Below are 15,993 nucleotides of genomic sequence, written 5' to 3'. Positions count from 1 at the left end.
GAATGAAAATTCAGTCCCATCCTCCCATCATCTCTAATGGAGTAAGACCTTGAAGTCCCAGCCTCTGGGTTGTACTGGCCATTAGAGAAACTAGCAGAATTTCTATCAGAGAAACAATACAAAATATAATCGAATTCAGTATTCACAATACTGGCCTTCCTTTTCTTCCCACATTGCTTCCTTCTTCAGTGAAATAGCTTAAGTTGGTATTTGTACTATTGGTATCCTTTTGACAACATCCTTTGCCGTGTGTGCAACCAACTCATACTTATATATGGCATGAATGCTGAAAAATTGCCAAGCCTGAGAGTAGGAGGTTTCTGATACCTCAAGGGGTTCTGACCCGACATATGGAAAAGATCTTGCTACAGCTTTGCTCTGCCATTTGTTATTCATCTAACAAAAACAGTTCCTAGACTTGGAGATCATAAACTCTCTCTGGGTTTGTTGTACACTACAGCACTTGACTTTCTACAGCTCAGCATGTGCCAAAGGGAGGACCTTGGCAGAAATGGAAGAGGAATGTTTATCCAGTTGACAGACTGGTGGTCTGACTCAGCTAATCCACACCAGCCCAGTGGAAGCTTCACGCTAAACAAAGAGTCACTCAGTTCTTTACTAGATCATCTCAACTCATTGACAGCTGGATAATTCAGTTAGTGGTAACAACTGGGAATAAAACCCCAGAATCGCTGAGGTCAGGAGGGTACTCTGTAGATCAGCCCAAAACTCCTGCTCAGAGCAGGGTCACAGAGGGCAGGTTGCTCAGGATCACATCCAGTCAAGTTGTGAGTATCTCCAAGGGCAGAGATTCTACTACTTCTCTGGACAACCTGTTCCCATATTTGACCACCCTCACAGTGAACTTTTTCTCATGTTTAAATGTAATTCCCGTGTTTCAGTTTGTGTCCATTGACAGGATCTCCCTCTGAGCCTTCCCTTGCCAGACCAAACAACTCCAACTCTCTCAGACTCTCCTCACACACTAAATATTCCAACTCTTGGCCTTATCTTTAACTCATTCCAGTATGTCCAGATCTCTTTTACACTGGGAGTCCAGCATCAGTGCTGAGTGGAGGGGAAGGATCACCTCCTCCATGCTGGCAATACTCTGCCTAGTGCAACCCAGGATATCAGTTGCCTTCTTTGCCATGAGGGCACATGGCTGGCTCATGGACAGCTTGGTGTCCAACAGCCCCTCAAGTCCTTCTTCTGCACAGCTGCTTTCCAGCTGCAGCCCCTGTACCTGAAGCCTGCAGATGTGTTTGCACAAACTTCACCTTGTTCAGGACCAACTCTTACTTTAAAGACCTCAGATCCAACGGCCAATCTCATGGATTCATGTTGGGAAAGGGAGAATCCTACAGAGAGCCAGTGATATGCATCCTATCCAGTCATTACTTCTTTTTTTTATTTTATTGGCAAATTAAAATTATATAATTAAAGACTAGCAGCTGCAACTCAGAGAGGCCAATATCCTCTATGGATGACTCACCCTCTTGTGTGGGATTTTTTTTTGGGATGTGTTTCTGAGGAAATGAAAACACTCTAGTGTCTTTCCCTCTCACTTCCTTACAGAACACACTCATTGTTCTCCTGCTTAGATGCTGGTGTGCATCTCTGTGGGTCCTCTCTGTGTCAGGCTGCACAGGCTGCCTGATTTCCTGGACCACATATGCAGTGGGACTCCAAAGAAAGTAAAAGTGGGGTGATATTAAGCCTGCTTGTGTCACTGGTGTGGCAGAACTGAGAGGGATGAAACCTGTGGGATGGGCAGAGACTGAAATGCCCTGGACAAAGGGAAGCTCCATGGTGCTATGGTTGAGGGATGACAGCTCAGTGACAGCTGAATTCTAGTGGAAGACCGCTGGGCACACCCAACACTGTATTACATGGCCTTGCAAGACCATCAGAAACTGAAATTAAGATGTCAAGGTGTCCCAATTGTTTCCCTTTTCACTCTAAGATGCTGGGATTTCAGAGCTTTTGCCTGCTGGAAGGAACTGTCTGCCCTGGAGGTTCTCCTGTGCTCTGGCCCAGCTTTCGATGTGCACCAGGTTGAGTCCTGGTGTCTCGGGGCTGACAAAGGCCTGGCCCACTGAGCATCTCACGGCAGTCGTGGCAGGAGCTGATCCCCCACTGCTGGCAGACACTGAGCTTTTCTGATGTTCGATATTTTTAAGTGCTTTTGGGACTTCTGCTCTAAAATGCTTCCCTTTAAGTTTCCATTTAATTTCCTTTAAATTGTCACTGGAGCTGTTGATATCTCTGACGTGTGTCAAATGCATCCTTTTCTCTGCTGTCTCTTTCTCCCCCACTATGCAGCACATATAAAGATTTAAAAAAAGATTTTCAGCTCAGCACTTCACTACCCTCCTCCACACTTTTTCGAGCATTCAACCTCTTTTTTTTCTTTCAATTTAAAAACCCTAACATAGTGCACCCAATTGAACATATAATTGTTTCGTGTAGAGTTTCCCTGGAGAATTATATAATCTCAACCTGTCTCCCTTAGGCAGCATATAATCATGCAATCTACTGGCTTCTTTGTTTCTCTTTTCTGCTCCTTTTCTTTTTTTTTTTCCCCTCCCCAATACTTGTAATAAGTTTTCCACCTTGTCTAGACATTTCTGACATACTCTACCTTTACCTTATTTTTAGCTGGCAGATGTAGCAGTTCTCCTCCTTGCACAACCACATCCTGTATCTCAGCACCCCCCACCTCACAAGTCCTTATTCCAGACCCTCCTCTGCCAGTGCTATTTCTATCCCTTCCAGCTGTGCATTTCATCTCATTGAGGGATTTTTTTCTTTAAATGTTGCAACTGTTACTTAATTAGGATGAAGGTTCCCTTTTAATGGGAAAATACTTGAAATGACCAAAACTGGCCATGTTTGATGATCAGTGGCTTAGGATGCTACAGTAATTAACACAGTGCTATTAATAGGTAGGTGTGATCACAAGTTTTCCATTGCAGTAGGCTTGAACGGGAAAAGTACAGTTGGGACAGTTTTCACTATGTTGTTTTATGAAAAAAATAAAAAATGGCAGTTTTGCCCTCCAAAAACTATTTGCATATGGCAAGATGACCACAGTACTTCTTGGAAATTGTGGCTTGCCTGTCTTACCTTCCATTCTCTCTCTCTCTCTCTCTCTCTCTGTGACATCACCATGGAACCACACTGATGGAGATCTGCTGGAGATCTGTCAAACACAGCCTCCATCCTCAGGGAAGGGTTGAACCAGTGCAGCACCAAGAAAACTGCAGCTGACCAAAGGATCCCCCAGAACTTGCACTGGGAGCCGCAGCAGTATTTCAAAATACCATTAAGAGTCCTGAACATCATGCTACCACTGGAAAAGCCCCATTTTCCATAGGCACAAGGCCCTGTCTTCCCAACCCCAGTTTGAATGAGCCCAATTCTTCAGCTCGTGCTAAGACAGAGGTTAAGTTTTGTTTGAGTCTGGCAGGAAACTCTTTCCCCTGGTTAGTGCTCACTAGGGCACAGGGAGCAGAAAGCAGAATTATTTGCAATCGTGTATCTGAAATGTGTAAACAAAATTACCCTGGAGTTAGTTCACATCCCTTCAGATCTTGCTTTTGCCAACAATCCAGCAAATATGTTCCCTGACAGGAATGTTTGCTGAGACAATAGATCACATTTTTTAGCCCTTTGTTCAAAGGAACATTGAAATATGTAGTGGTGAGTATTTGCCTCTCCAACCTGATCATCAGAACTACCCTCATCCACTTGGAGATTAGGAACATACCACACACCTGATGTGTCCAAACATCGAAACTTCGAATCCAAGCAACAGATCTGAAGATTGTGTTTGCACACCCTGAAAAGTCCCAAGTACCTGCACCAACAACTACCTTACAAAGCAAGTGTAAAGCCCCGGGGCACTCCGGGTAGGTGAAGAAAGGAGGAAATTGCTTTAAACTGATAGGATTTCATCCAGGTCCCCCTCACAGGCAACATGTCCCATGTTTACAAAGGCACTTGTATTTTTGAGCTTCCTCAGGCCAGCTGACCCAACAGTTCCTACATTTCTCTCACAACTTGCTTCTTCCTGGTTCTCCAGGCTCTTGTTCCACCAGAAACAATTATCACCAGTGACACTGAGACATATTTAAAGCATCACATCCAATTCCTTCCCAGCTTCCTCACATCATCCCAGTCTGAGTGGTGTTGAGATGTCACACTCTTCAAGATAACAAGCACTTTGGGAAGGGATTGCCTGCACTTTGAGGATTCTCATCTCCCCCAGTCCATTAACAAGTTCCATGGGCATCCTACAGCTTAACTTCATTCTGGTCCCTGAATGGAAATGGCCCTGTGTTTGAGTACCTAGCCTGGGGTGCTGACCAGGCTGCCTTTGCTGCCCAGAATAAAAGTCCCCAATCCCAGGCATTTGTCCATGCCCAGTGCCACAGCCCAGGGTAACACAGGTGACCCCGTGAAAAGCAAGGGGTTGTTCTTTTCTGGTCTAAACTAAGGGACAGGGCCACCACATCCCGAGGCCATTGGGTGAGTCAAATATCTTACTGTGTGCAGTTCTAGGTCCCACAATTTAAAAAGAATGCAAGAAATCTAAAAACAATGGCTGATTTTTTTTTTTTTAATGTATGTTTTTCGTTTCACAATTTCCCTTTGAATTTTGCAACCTTCAAGGGCTGCATTTAGCAGCTTCTTTCAGCAACCAGGTGCGGTGTTGAAAAGAAACAACCCCTTGACCCGGGACCTCAGGTTTTCAATGAAACTCAATGTAATGTTGCAACAGACTGCTATAACCCTGATACGTATCTCACTTGCAGCACTTGTACAGAAATTAATCACTTCTAGATAATAATTTGTGGGATTTTGAAGTAGCTGTGAGAGAACAGCAAGCTGCACTTCTACGTCAGTCACAGCACTTCCAGGTGACACCAGCAATGTTCTCTGCTCTCCAAAGTCCAGAGTCGAATAAACCAGCCAGCCCTGGGAGCCAGGAGAGATGGGCTCTTGACTTATCCATTGACTCATTCACCAATTCCTGGCAAGCCACTAGAAATGATTCATTTTCTCTCTCACAGAACGGGCTGTGAGGGTCACTCCTTTAGGGCTGACCCGTGGCTGGGACGCACAACAAAGACCATCCCGTTATTCCTTGTTAGCTGTGTTGTCCTCATAGCAGGACCACGACGCAGACAACAGCCAAGCAAACCTCTGCAACCCCACATGAGTGCTGTAAAGGGAAACTAAAGCCCTTCTCCCGGTCTAGACCCCACAGGGAAGCCACAGAACAGCAGAACAACGTGAATTATTGGTGCAGACCTTTCTTCTGGTAAACATCAGCTGGAATTTATGTTTAAGGCCGGAGGGTCTCCACTTGCTCCTTACTTTGGTCAGATTTCTGTGAGGGAACTCTCACTGGATCCCTCCATTCTCATTCCAGGTGAAAAGCCATAGGGCTGTGTCCTGATTAATAGGAAACCTGGGCTCGTACCTCATTTAGTCCCCAGTGTTAGTGCTGCAGCCCCCCATGGAGATAAGCAGGGGCTGTTCTGTGATGGGAACTCAACCCAAGGAGGACCCAGAAACCCTGGTGACTTGAAGCAAGATGCAGATGAGACAATCAAGGGGGACACCAGTCTAGGTGAGCAGAGGAACAAATCCAATGTGGTTTAACATGGCCTGCTGCTGCTCCATGTGCCATGCTATCCATGACCATCATTTGCTGCTACCAGTCCATCTGCAATGGCCAGGGTCTTGCCACAATGGCTGGGCAACAGTGCCCTGGGCCATTTCTGTACCATAGGAAATGAGTGTATTTCCCAACAATGTTCTATATGAACGTTCCTTCCTCAGTTGACAGCACCAATCTGCCAGAACATTAATGAGAAGCTAATGAAGAGAGCCAGGCTAATGCAAAACAGTAATGAAGATTAATCTCTCCCCAGAGAGGAGGATGACATGCCTTCTCAGAGACCTAGTGCACCACAACGGCATTTGGAGGGTCAAAAGTGGGTCAATGAAAGCTAATTAACAGCAAATCTCTCTCTTGTTCTTAATTACAGAGTAGTGAGTAGGGATTTCAAATAAGCTGCTTGGTCCATTCCACTCACTGAATTCCCAAACTGGGAACCATAAGCCATGCAGGAATTTGATGGCATACCTGGGCATAGGTCTCTCAACTGGGAAACAAGCAGAGCCAGGGAGACCGGGGCAGCCTGGGCTTCATTCCCTGACAGCAACTAGAAGTCTTGGTTTTGGAAGACGCATTGGACGACTTTCTGTGTAACACAGCACAGGACCTCAGTAGGGTCCTGCCTACTCACTAGGGTAGCAAGTGATTCCTGAGCAGAAATTTCAGGTCAGGCAGGGATTTCTTCTCAACAGCAAGTCCTGGCACCCCTCCAGCAGCCTTTGGAGTCAGTTCTCCTACAGTATAACTCCCTGATGGACAGTCCATCGCCAGAGGAGGTTAGATTTGTACGTGCCTTCAAGGCATGGCCCTAACAAGTCTATCAGAGGGTCTCATCAAGGGCTGTTACCTGCAGAGACATTACTACCAGCCTGAAAATCTCCTGAGAACAGAAGCAGCATGGGAAGAGCTTGCAACGCTGGAGAGCCTTGCCATTTGGGAACTTGACCGAGTTCCCAAGCCTGTTGCTCACTTCCACTCTGGCCTTACATCACTTCAGCCCCTTCACCTTGATTCCTGACCCACCACATAAAGACACTTTGGTGGCAGACAGTGCAACACCCCAGGTAATGCTCCTGTCTCTGGTGTTTGTGTGTCTGTGCTGCCTCGTGCCTTTGCCAGACCTTCAAGACATGACCATTATACCCACGTGATGAAGAAGTTTCCGTTCTTCCTTTGCCTGCCCTGAGTAAACCCATTTAACAGTAAAAAAAAGCCAAAAATTCCCCTGGGCCACCCTGTGCTGAGAGGGTGAACTGGAGAAGAAAGCACCAAGCTTTGCTGCTCTAGATGAGCCATAAAGCAGCAAGCACTTAGGATTCCTGTCTTGCCTGGCTGAAGCCCAAGTGGAAGCAAATCCTCTGCAGGCAGGGCTGTCCTGCCAGCTCCATGATCTCACAAAGGGAAAACACACTGGGGCTAAAGAAGAATCAATGACTTTGCACATGTCTTCGCAAGGCTGCATTCAGAGAGGTGACTGGCACTGGAATTGCCCTACTTACCACAAAAGCAGTGACAGTGCCACCACCACAGCAGGGGACAGACAGACTCCAGGCCTTGTTTCAGCCCTTGTGTTCTAATTGGAGCAGGCTGTGCTGCCAGCAAGAAAACAGGGTCCTATACAAGATCAGAGGTACATGTCTCCCACTGTGCTTTCAAAGGTAAGCCATCTGCTCCACAACTGCATTTAACTCTTGCCTGGCTGCAATCCACAGCACAATCCATGCACCCTGCCTGTGGTAGGGTAGAAGTGGAGGCGGGGAACAAATCAGCAGGCTGCAAAGACTTCCAGTGGTTCTGCAGTTGGGGACACAGTAGCGCCTTCTGCTGGAAGCATCAGTGTCTGGGCAAACCCTTCCCCTTTGAGAAACATGCAGCTTTACTGCTGGATAAACAAGAGTCACTTTGCACATCAGCAAACAAACCATCCTAACCCAGCCTGATCTCTCCCATGGGATTATCTGCCTGCCCCCTCACATTTTACTCTGGACAGTGCCATTGCTCACACATATAGATGTCCCCTCCAGGCGGTGTTGGCCAGGATTATAGGACAGAGCTGCCATGGTTAGATGACACTGCAGGCATGGTGCTCCTAGGGCCAGAGGGCTCTTCCCACTCATACTCCTTCTGGAGTCCTTCTGCTGGGCTCCAGCATAAACAGAGACTGAAGTGGGGCTGGCTCAGGCTGGAGGTCTCTGTCTAATGCCAATCTGTGCCTCTTGCTTGCTAGGAACATGCTGCCCAAGCACTCAGGGGAAACACTGCTCTCATTTAAACATCTAAATAAAATTCTTTAGGTGTTCTGCTAAGCTGAGCATTTAAAAAAAGTACATATCCACATCCCACTGATAGCAGAAGGACTTAGGCCTAATTTTGCTAGGCCCCTTTGAAAACCCTGGATATCAATGCTCAAAGGTCTGCTCTAATTAGCCAAATTATCACTCATATAATATATGTGCTCTTAAATGATTGACAGCAGAGCTACCTTACAGTGATTCACCTTCTTCTGACTCACAGTCATTTATTTGCACTATTTTCAGCACTGGAATTTGAAACAATGATACATGTTTTCCATACATTCACAGAAGAATTCACAAACACCATGAATGCATGACTTCATGTCCAGCCATGCCAGGCTCTTCTCCTAACTTCTCCACCAAATAAAAACAAACAGATTGTTCTGAACTGTAGGCATGCTAAATCAAGTCTAGGGAGATATTAATCCAGGGAAAACCTCTTTTTCCCCATTTTTAAGGTAAATTCCAGCAACGTGAAGGCTATCAGGCTCAAAAAAAAAACATTTCCTCTTTACTACAGAACTAGTCCCTCCTGGCTGGTCTTGGCTTGTGCTTCCACAGTGTGAAGGAGGGAATTCTTAGAGAGCTGAAAAAGCCTTCCTGGCTCTATGGTGCTTTTCTAGCTTTGAGTTTACAGCTGCCCAACAGCTGGTGCCAGATATGACACAGCTGTGCTCCAGCACACAGCATCCAACAGCTCTCAGCAAGGTCCATATGAGCCATCTCCAACTGTGACATGAGGCTTTGGGCCCTTCACATTTATTTCTCCCAGTATTGTCCAAACTTCATCCTGGTGACCTAACACCCCAGAGCCCACAGAGGGTCACTTTCCTCTAACACTTTGGTGCTTCAGCAGGGATGTCTGGCTAAAAAAACAAACCAGCAGGGGAATGATTTCAGCTACTAAATCCAATCATCAACCAAAGCATATTTTACACTTCAGTGTAAAACCCTTCACCCATCATCATTAGGTGCTTGGCCCCAAGGCCACTGAAATCACAGGGTGATGGCGTACAGAAGGCAAGGTACTGGGACATCAGCAGATTTGTATACATTTAAACTAAACCTTTTATCTCAGGATACATCACACCACTTCCAGATAAGAACCAATGGAGATAGAAGTGCTAACTTGAATCTCAAGCCAGAGCATTGCCCCTGCATTTAGCTGAATGCAGAATTAGGGAAGTTTCTCCCAGAACCTGACTCTGAATCACTCTTCAAACTCTGAATCACTTGGTTTTTCACTTCAGCCACCAGTTCCATCTAAGGGCAAAATGACCATGTATAGTTCCCCCAGAGAAATACTCGTCGGCTGCAAACCCACCTCAGAGCCTTCCCGCAAGAGAGGAACTGAGATTGCTCCAGCTGTGCCAGCTCTGAGGGTGCTGTGGTGGGAAAGAAAAAAAAAAAGAGTGCTGCAAGAACAGCCAGCCCTGGGACAGGATGGCTTTTTGGGTTTTAATTTCGTTTTACACGCTGAAGAGAGACCCTCAAGCTCAGTGAAACCCAAGGGGCCACAAGCTCCGTGTTAGGTCTCTTAGGCACATTAACCCTTACAACAGTCAGTTGGACAAACTGGACAAAAGGGTTTCTTGGGAAAGGAAGGAGGGTTTGGTGCTAAGCAGGTCATTCTTCCTTGAGCCATGGCAACAGAAAGTAGTTCCCATATGAGTCCAGTCCAGGATAAGATCAGGACCATAAAGTGGTCCAGCTCAAGACAAGCCCTGCCAAAGCTGTTCCACAGCTGCTCTGTCTCCAGCTCCTGCTGTCTCACATTTTCTCTAGTCCTTGCAAGCAGAGCAATTGGATGGCCATGGCTGGGAGCAGAAAGGAAGCTGCTTAAAATCTCCAAGTCCCAGCAATTATAAACAAACCCCAAACCATTGCTGAGTACACTGATGGGTGCATAAATCACACCACTTCCCTCCAAGTCAACATATATAATTCCAGGTGGCACTAGCTCAACACCTGAAGCTCATGACTCCTCCTCCTTGCTACATGCCTGCAGCAAAGCTTCCCAGGAGGTGAATAGATCCAGCCATTCCCTAGCTGATGGTAATGACTGAACCCCCAGCATATGGTTTTTCCAGTAGGGACAAAACTGGCTGTGTGCTTTAAAGTGAGGTTCTGCTTAAGCACTTACGTAATTGGGCTTTAATGTTTAGAGGTAATTTGTCCAAAGCACCTAAGAGGTTATAGGATCCCACTTCTCCTGCTGCTCGCTGTAGCTCAGGCTAAGGTGATCATTGGAAGCTGTTCTCAAGGTGGTTTGAAACTCTCTGCCTTCATTTCAATTTTCTAGAGGAGATTTGTGAGGGGACATTAATGTTTTTAAGACACATAACTGAGTGGGATAAATAACAACTAGTGAAATGCGAGGATAAGTATTAAACTGATGAAAAGCTGAACAGAATTAAAAATAAATGAAACCTAGTTGTAAGTCTAATGAACAATTGCTTCACAACTGTTCCTAAATCATCCTTTAAAAAAAAAAAAAAAAAAAAACAACACAAAACAAACCACAAACCCCAAAACACACCAAAAGAAACACTTTCAAAATTACAGAATTTTTTAAAAATAAGAATGTTAAGGGAAAAAAAAATCCTTGGAAGGATTCATTTAAGATGTGCACTGAAAATAAGTCCAAGCTCCTACTTCCCTCCAGTATTCATTGTAAGAAATCCCCAATCACTTTTTCCCCCATTTAAGCAGGTTATGTCTCTCCCTTTGTCTCCTGGACACTGAGTGCTCAGCCAGCACTAAGGACAGCCAAATGTAATTTAGCCAAGTTCACACCTTCCACTCCAAAATCTGTGATCTCTGCATCAGCCTTCTGTGTGGGTAAGGAGGGCCATAAGAGGCCGAAAGCACTGTTTGGTAACAGACTCTCCCTTTTCTGGGCTTTTCTCAGCTTTTTGTTCTCCCAGCTTTGAAGCCCTATTTGTACTGTAAGCACATGGCACCTCATGGCCAGGACATGGCTGACGCTCTTTGTAGGCACAAAAGCCTCAGTTTAGCACAAATCCAATTTTAAATGTGAAAGGAGGTTCTTAAAAAAATAAAGCAACTCATCCAGGTCCCAGACTGTGTGATGGATACTGGCCCTGCACTTAAGTGTCTTGCTGAATCAGGGCCATGGCCTATCGATTACAACGATACATTAATGACGTCATTTTCTCAGAAATGGTGATGGGGTCTGGATCTTGGCCAAGATTATCCAACACATACAGCAACAACAGTCCCAACAACAGTCCATGGATTTGCCCCCACTGCCCCTGGCCTGACAACACACCTTTACATGCCATGTGGGCTCAGCATGGTGGGTCCGTGGGGTTGGCAGCACCTTGTCTTGCCAGGGGCAAATGTGAGCAGGGAAAATTGGTGCTAACTGCAGGTGGACTGTGCAGAGGGTTATAGCTGGGCCTGTCATGATTTAAACTGGCAGGTTGCTGAACACAACATAGCCGCCTGCTCTCTCCCCCCACAGTGGGATGGGGGAGAGAATTAGGGGAAAAAAAAGTAAAATTCATGGGTAGGGATAAAGCCATTTTAATAGCACAGAAATGGAAGGGATAATAGTAATTAAAATTAAAATTGAATATACAAAGCAACTGTTCACCAGCCGCTTACCAATGCCCAGCCAGTTCCTGAGCAGCTTTCCCACAGTTCATATACTGAGCATGGTGCCACATGGTCTGGAATATCCCTTGGGCCACTTGGGATCAGCTGTCCTGGCTGTGACCCCTCCCAGCTTCTTGTGCCCCCAAACCTCCTCACTGGTGGGGTGAGGAGCTGAAAAGTCCCTGACTCTGTGCAAGCTCTGTTCAGCAACAACTAAAACATCAGTGGGCTATCATAGAATCACAAAATGGTTTGGGTTGGAAGAAACCTAAAAGATCGTTTAGTACCAACCTCCCTGTCCATGGGCAGGGACCCTTTTCAGTGGACCAGGTTGCTCAGAGCTCCATCCAACTTGGCCTTGAACACTTCCAGGGATGGGGCATCCACAACTTTTCTGGACAACCTGTGGCAGTGCCTCACCACTCTCACAGAGAAGAATGTTTTTCCTAGTGTCTAATCTAACCCTGCCCTCTGTCAGTTTGAAGCCATTCCCCCGGTCCTGTCACTACATGCTTTTGCAAAAATTACCTCTCCATCTTTCTTGTTATCAACATTATTCTCATTCTAAATCCAAAACACAGCACTGTGCCAGCTGCTAGGAAGAAAATTAACTCTATCCCAGCTGAAACCAAGACACTAGTCACTAAACATGACCTAATCAATAAAAATTAATTACATAGCATTAATCAAGTACAATCACTAGCAAACACTCTAACAGCTGTACAGAAAGGTTGCAAAGGATCCGAATTATGGCTCTGGCACCATTCCCACTGTCTATATTTAACACCACCAATGTCTTAACATTCAGAGCCAGTTCCCTACATGGAGTGAATCTCAAGACTGTAGTTTGGTGCCTGCCAAGCACCAAGTGTGGCTCTGCCCTCAGTGTTCTGGGTGGAGCTGTGGACAGAAGGAACAGCCATCACACAGGAGATGGTGTTTTTCTCTGGTGCAAAGGCTGATCCAAACCAGAGGCACAGCCACCTTGCTGTGTGGTCCCCATCCTTGCATCCCCTTGGCCAACCCTAGGAATATACAGAGCACACAGCATGAGCAAGGCAACACCTTAGGGCTGTATTATGCTGTAAATGCTGAGCAGGATGAGCAGAGAGGGGGAAGAACAACCTGTGAAATGAGAGGCGAGTATCTACAGGCTGTCCATTCAACAACGCAGTGGCAAGAGCTGTTTCTATTGACATCTGCCATTTTCATCATTGCATATGGAAACAGAAGAAAAGAGATGTTCAAAACCAGTGCCCAGATCAGGTCCTGGGAAGCTGCACTCTGCGTGTGTCAGTGTGCCTGTCCTGAAGCACCTGAGTCACACACATCTACTCCAAGTACAGGATGTTTCTCTTCTCCCTCTTGCATCTTTTCCCCAAATCCATTTTCAAGCCACACAGCTTTCTGTCATCCACCCACATGAGCCCATTGCCAGGGTGAGGGTTCATTTGCAATATACAGGGGACAGCAATCTCCTCCAGTTGCCCCAGGAGCCGTATGGATTTCCCCAGGAGTTAACTCCAGGAGATCCAGGCACCCGGGCAGACACGGCACCTTGCCAACCATGCCCTTCTCAGAATCAGCCAGCTTCCCCATTCACATCCTGGAGGCTGCCCTGAATTAAAGCTGGTTCCCTCTCAGCGCTCTGTGTTCAGCTTTGCAGTGCTCAAGTTAACGATGCAGGAGAGCAGTCGGGTGTGACTTCGAAGGAAGGGGAGAATGTGCTTCTAGCTTTTCCATAACAGTTAATCATTAACCCCTTTCATGGTCACAGAAGGTGCTGGCCTCCTTACAAGCTCCCCTTATCAGCCATAATTATTTCCTGATCCGCTCTCCCCTAACTACCTGGCAGACTTATGCACAACACCCCTGAATCACCTGACTGCATTTATTGCCCTATATTCCAAGCCAAATGGGTCTCTTTTGTCAGTTGCAATATGTACAGCATGTTATTTCTCCCTGACCATGCCCAAACATAAAAGCTGTTCTGACCCCCACCTGGCCCTTTACACCATCCCTCCTTCTGTGACAAAACCAAACAGAACAGTCATCTAAATACCTCAGCACTTCTTCCCCAAATGCAACAGCTCCTCTTGCATACAGCCCAGGGGGTATTGCTGCCCTCTCTTTAAGTTTTCAATCATTTTCATTCTACAGATATTGCCTAGATATCTAAATCAATGCATTTTTATTTTCTGACAAAGAATAGCTCCCCTCCCTAGAGAAGAGAGGTGTAAATCCAAATGATAGACCTTTATGTGACACCCACCTGGTGTGTTATTTGCCATGTCAGAGGCTGCTTCCTGGAGAGGACAGTTCAGAGTGACCAGCTTAACTCTGTTATTGAATAAAAATGGATAGAGTGCTCTGACCAGCAGGGTTGGTCTGAATAGATGAAGTCAAACCCTCAAGAAGTGGACTTATTTCATCTTTAAAGAACAGGTATAAATTCAGGTAAATGAACACCTCAGTTAAGAAGAAGCTGTATAGCCAATATAGCACATGCCTATGTAACACATCTGTTGTACAAGAACTTTATATCAAAACATATACAGTAGGGAGCAGAGGTCTCCAGGCACAGAGAGGAATAATTGAGAAATGGGAACGTGGTATTTCACTATCAAATTCATTTTCTCAGGGAGACAATACCACCCACAAAAAGAAATAAAAACGCAACGAAGGGCATTTTTAAGTTTAGGAAAAAACTGTTTTAGGGAAATTCAAAACCACAAAAGGAGCAGGGGATGCACACAGAATAACTCCTGGGCTAGATTACACTGCTGTTACCAGCACCAGTGCCTGATACAAGGCTGACTCCACACCCAGGAGGTTACAAGGCTGTTCTGAGACACTGGCAACCCACCACCCAAAATAATGCTTCCTCTTTCTTCCTAGCATAGCATCCACGTAAGCCATACAGTAATTCAGAGAGTTCTCAAATATGACCAAGAATTTGGAAATGCTTTGTTCTGCTTGCCTTGATTGCTGCAGTCAGGCCACTTCTAAGGCCAAACAAAAACCCAGACCAAACCCCAAAACTAGAACCACTGCAACAACAGGGTGCACCAAAGAAATATCAGGATGCTGATGCCAGCAGATGGGACCATGGACCAGAAGTTATGCCAGAGGATCACACTACAAACAGTTTCTCTCATGCTCTCCCTAAGCATGTATTACTAGTTCCAGTCAAGGACAAGGTATCAAGTTAAGGTGAGCTTTTGGCCAAAGCCAGTACGGATGCTCCACTACTGAGGCATAAACTGAGAGCTAATCTTGGAAAACAGGCCATGTTTCACCCAGAGCAATATCCAGACATGTAACTCTTGAAAAACTGCTCATTTGATTTCTTTCAACCTTTTATGTCAGACCCTCTTCCTCTTGCTCTCTTTAAGGTTTTTGGGGTTTTTTTTGGTGGGTTTTTTTTAAGCATTAAAAATACTCCAGATTTTAAATCACAGTGAAATACACTGCAATAAGCAGCCCTGCAGGTTGATGTCAGCTGTCTGTCTACAAATAATCCCAAAGTCCCCCTTTACTGCTGCCTGTCCATGTGTCCTGACCCTTAACTAAAGAGGTCTCTTCTAGAGCAAGCCCTGAGCTCATTCCCCGTGGTGCCTTCAGTCTTTGGCCACTCTGCCAAGACAGCCAACACCAGTAGCTATTATGGAAGTCACTCACTGTGACATGACATCCCTTCCATGGGGCAGGCAAGTCAAAACCACTCCTGCAAGACCCACTGGAGTGGGGGAGTCACCACGGAGCAGAGCCCAACTCGCTTTTCCCTGCGCGGCACGTCTCGCTCTGTCATTGTAAGGACACCACAGCTTGACCTAACCACTGAACTGCCTAATGCAACAAGATGATTGCAATCAGCAGCCATGGAAATTAATAGCACCATTCTTTCAATTTTTAATGCAGTTTGAGAGACTTAAATCAAATCTGGTGGGGGACAAAGTAGCCAGTGATGAATTCATGCAGGAAGCAGTGAGCACGTTACCTGCACTGCGGTTATGCCTCGTGTCAGTTCTCCTAAAAGTCTGCTACCAGAGAAGCTTCAACAACTTTTTAGAGGGTATCTTGACACTACCAAACTGCACAGGGCAAGCTAAAGCTTGCCCTGAGCTCCATTCTTTTATTGAAATTTACCTCCCTGCTCAATTGACATACATAGTGTTGAACTGTCTCTCCTACAGGTCCAAAAACGATGCTACTTCCTTGGTTTTCAGTGGATTTCTGCACAAAGTTCCCCCTGAAGACAGATTTAGGTACCTGGCCTTTAGCAAATACCTATATCTTCTTATTCAGCACTTACTGAGCTGTTGCTGGGACACATTCCCAACGCTGCAGTTCCTGGTTCTCTGCAGGCGTGGGTGGGAGCTTGCT

General features: G+C 45.9%; 2 long non-coding RNA genes across 2 annotated transcripts in view; both read right to left on the bottom strand.

The window, feature by feature from the left end:
• LOC113991168 overlaps positions 1 to 15,993 on the bottom strand; it is a 247,908-nt gene that overhangs the window by 130,276 nt on the left and 101,639 nt on the right. The gene's annotated exons all lie outside the window — the stretch shown is intronic.
• Positions 10,217 to 15,206, bottom strand: LOC120322772. Its single transcript, XR_005562685.1, has 3 exons — positions 15,171 to 15,206; positions 13,880 to 13,947; positions 10,217 to 10,284 (listed from the first exon to the last, which is right to left on the bottom strand). It is a non-coding gene; the product is annotated as an uncharacterized LOC120322772 (long non-coding RNA).

The sequence above is a fragment of the Pipra filicauda genome, unplaced genomic scaffold (genome assembly GCF_003945595.2).
Source record: "Pipra filicauda isolate LSUMZ 115617 unplaced genomic scaffold, ASM394559v2 scaffold103_size3290846_pilon, whole genome shotgun sequence".
NCBI classification, from domain to species: domain Eukaryota; kingdom Metazoa; phylum Chordata; class Aves; order Passeriformes; family Pipridae; genus Pipra; species Pipra filicauda.
This window is presented reverse-complemented; position numbering and strand designations above follow the sequence as displayed.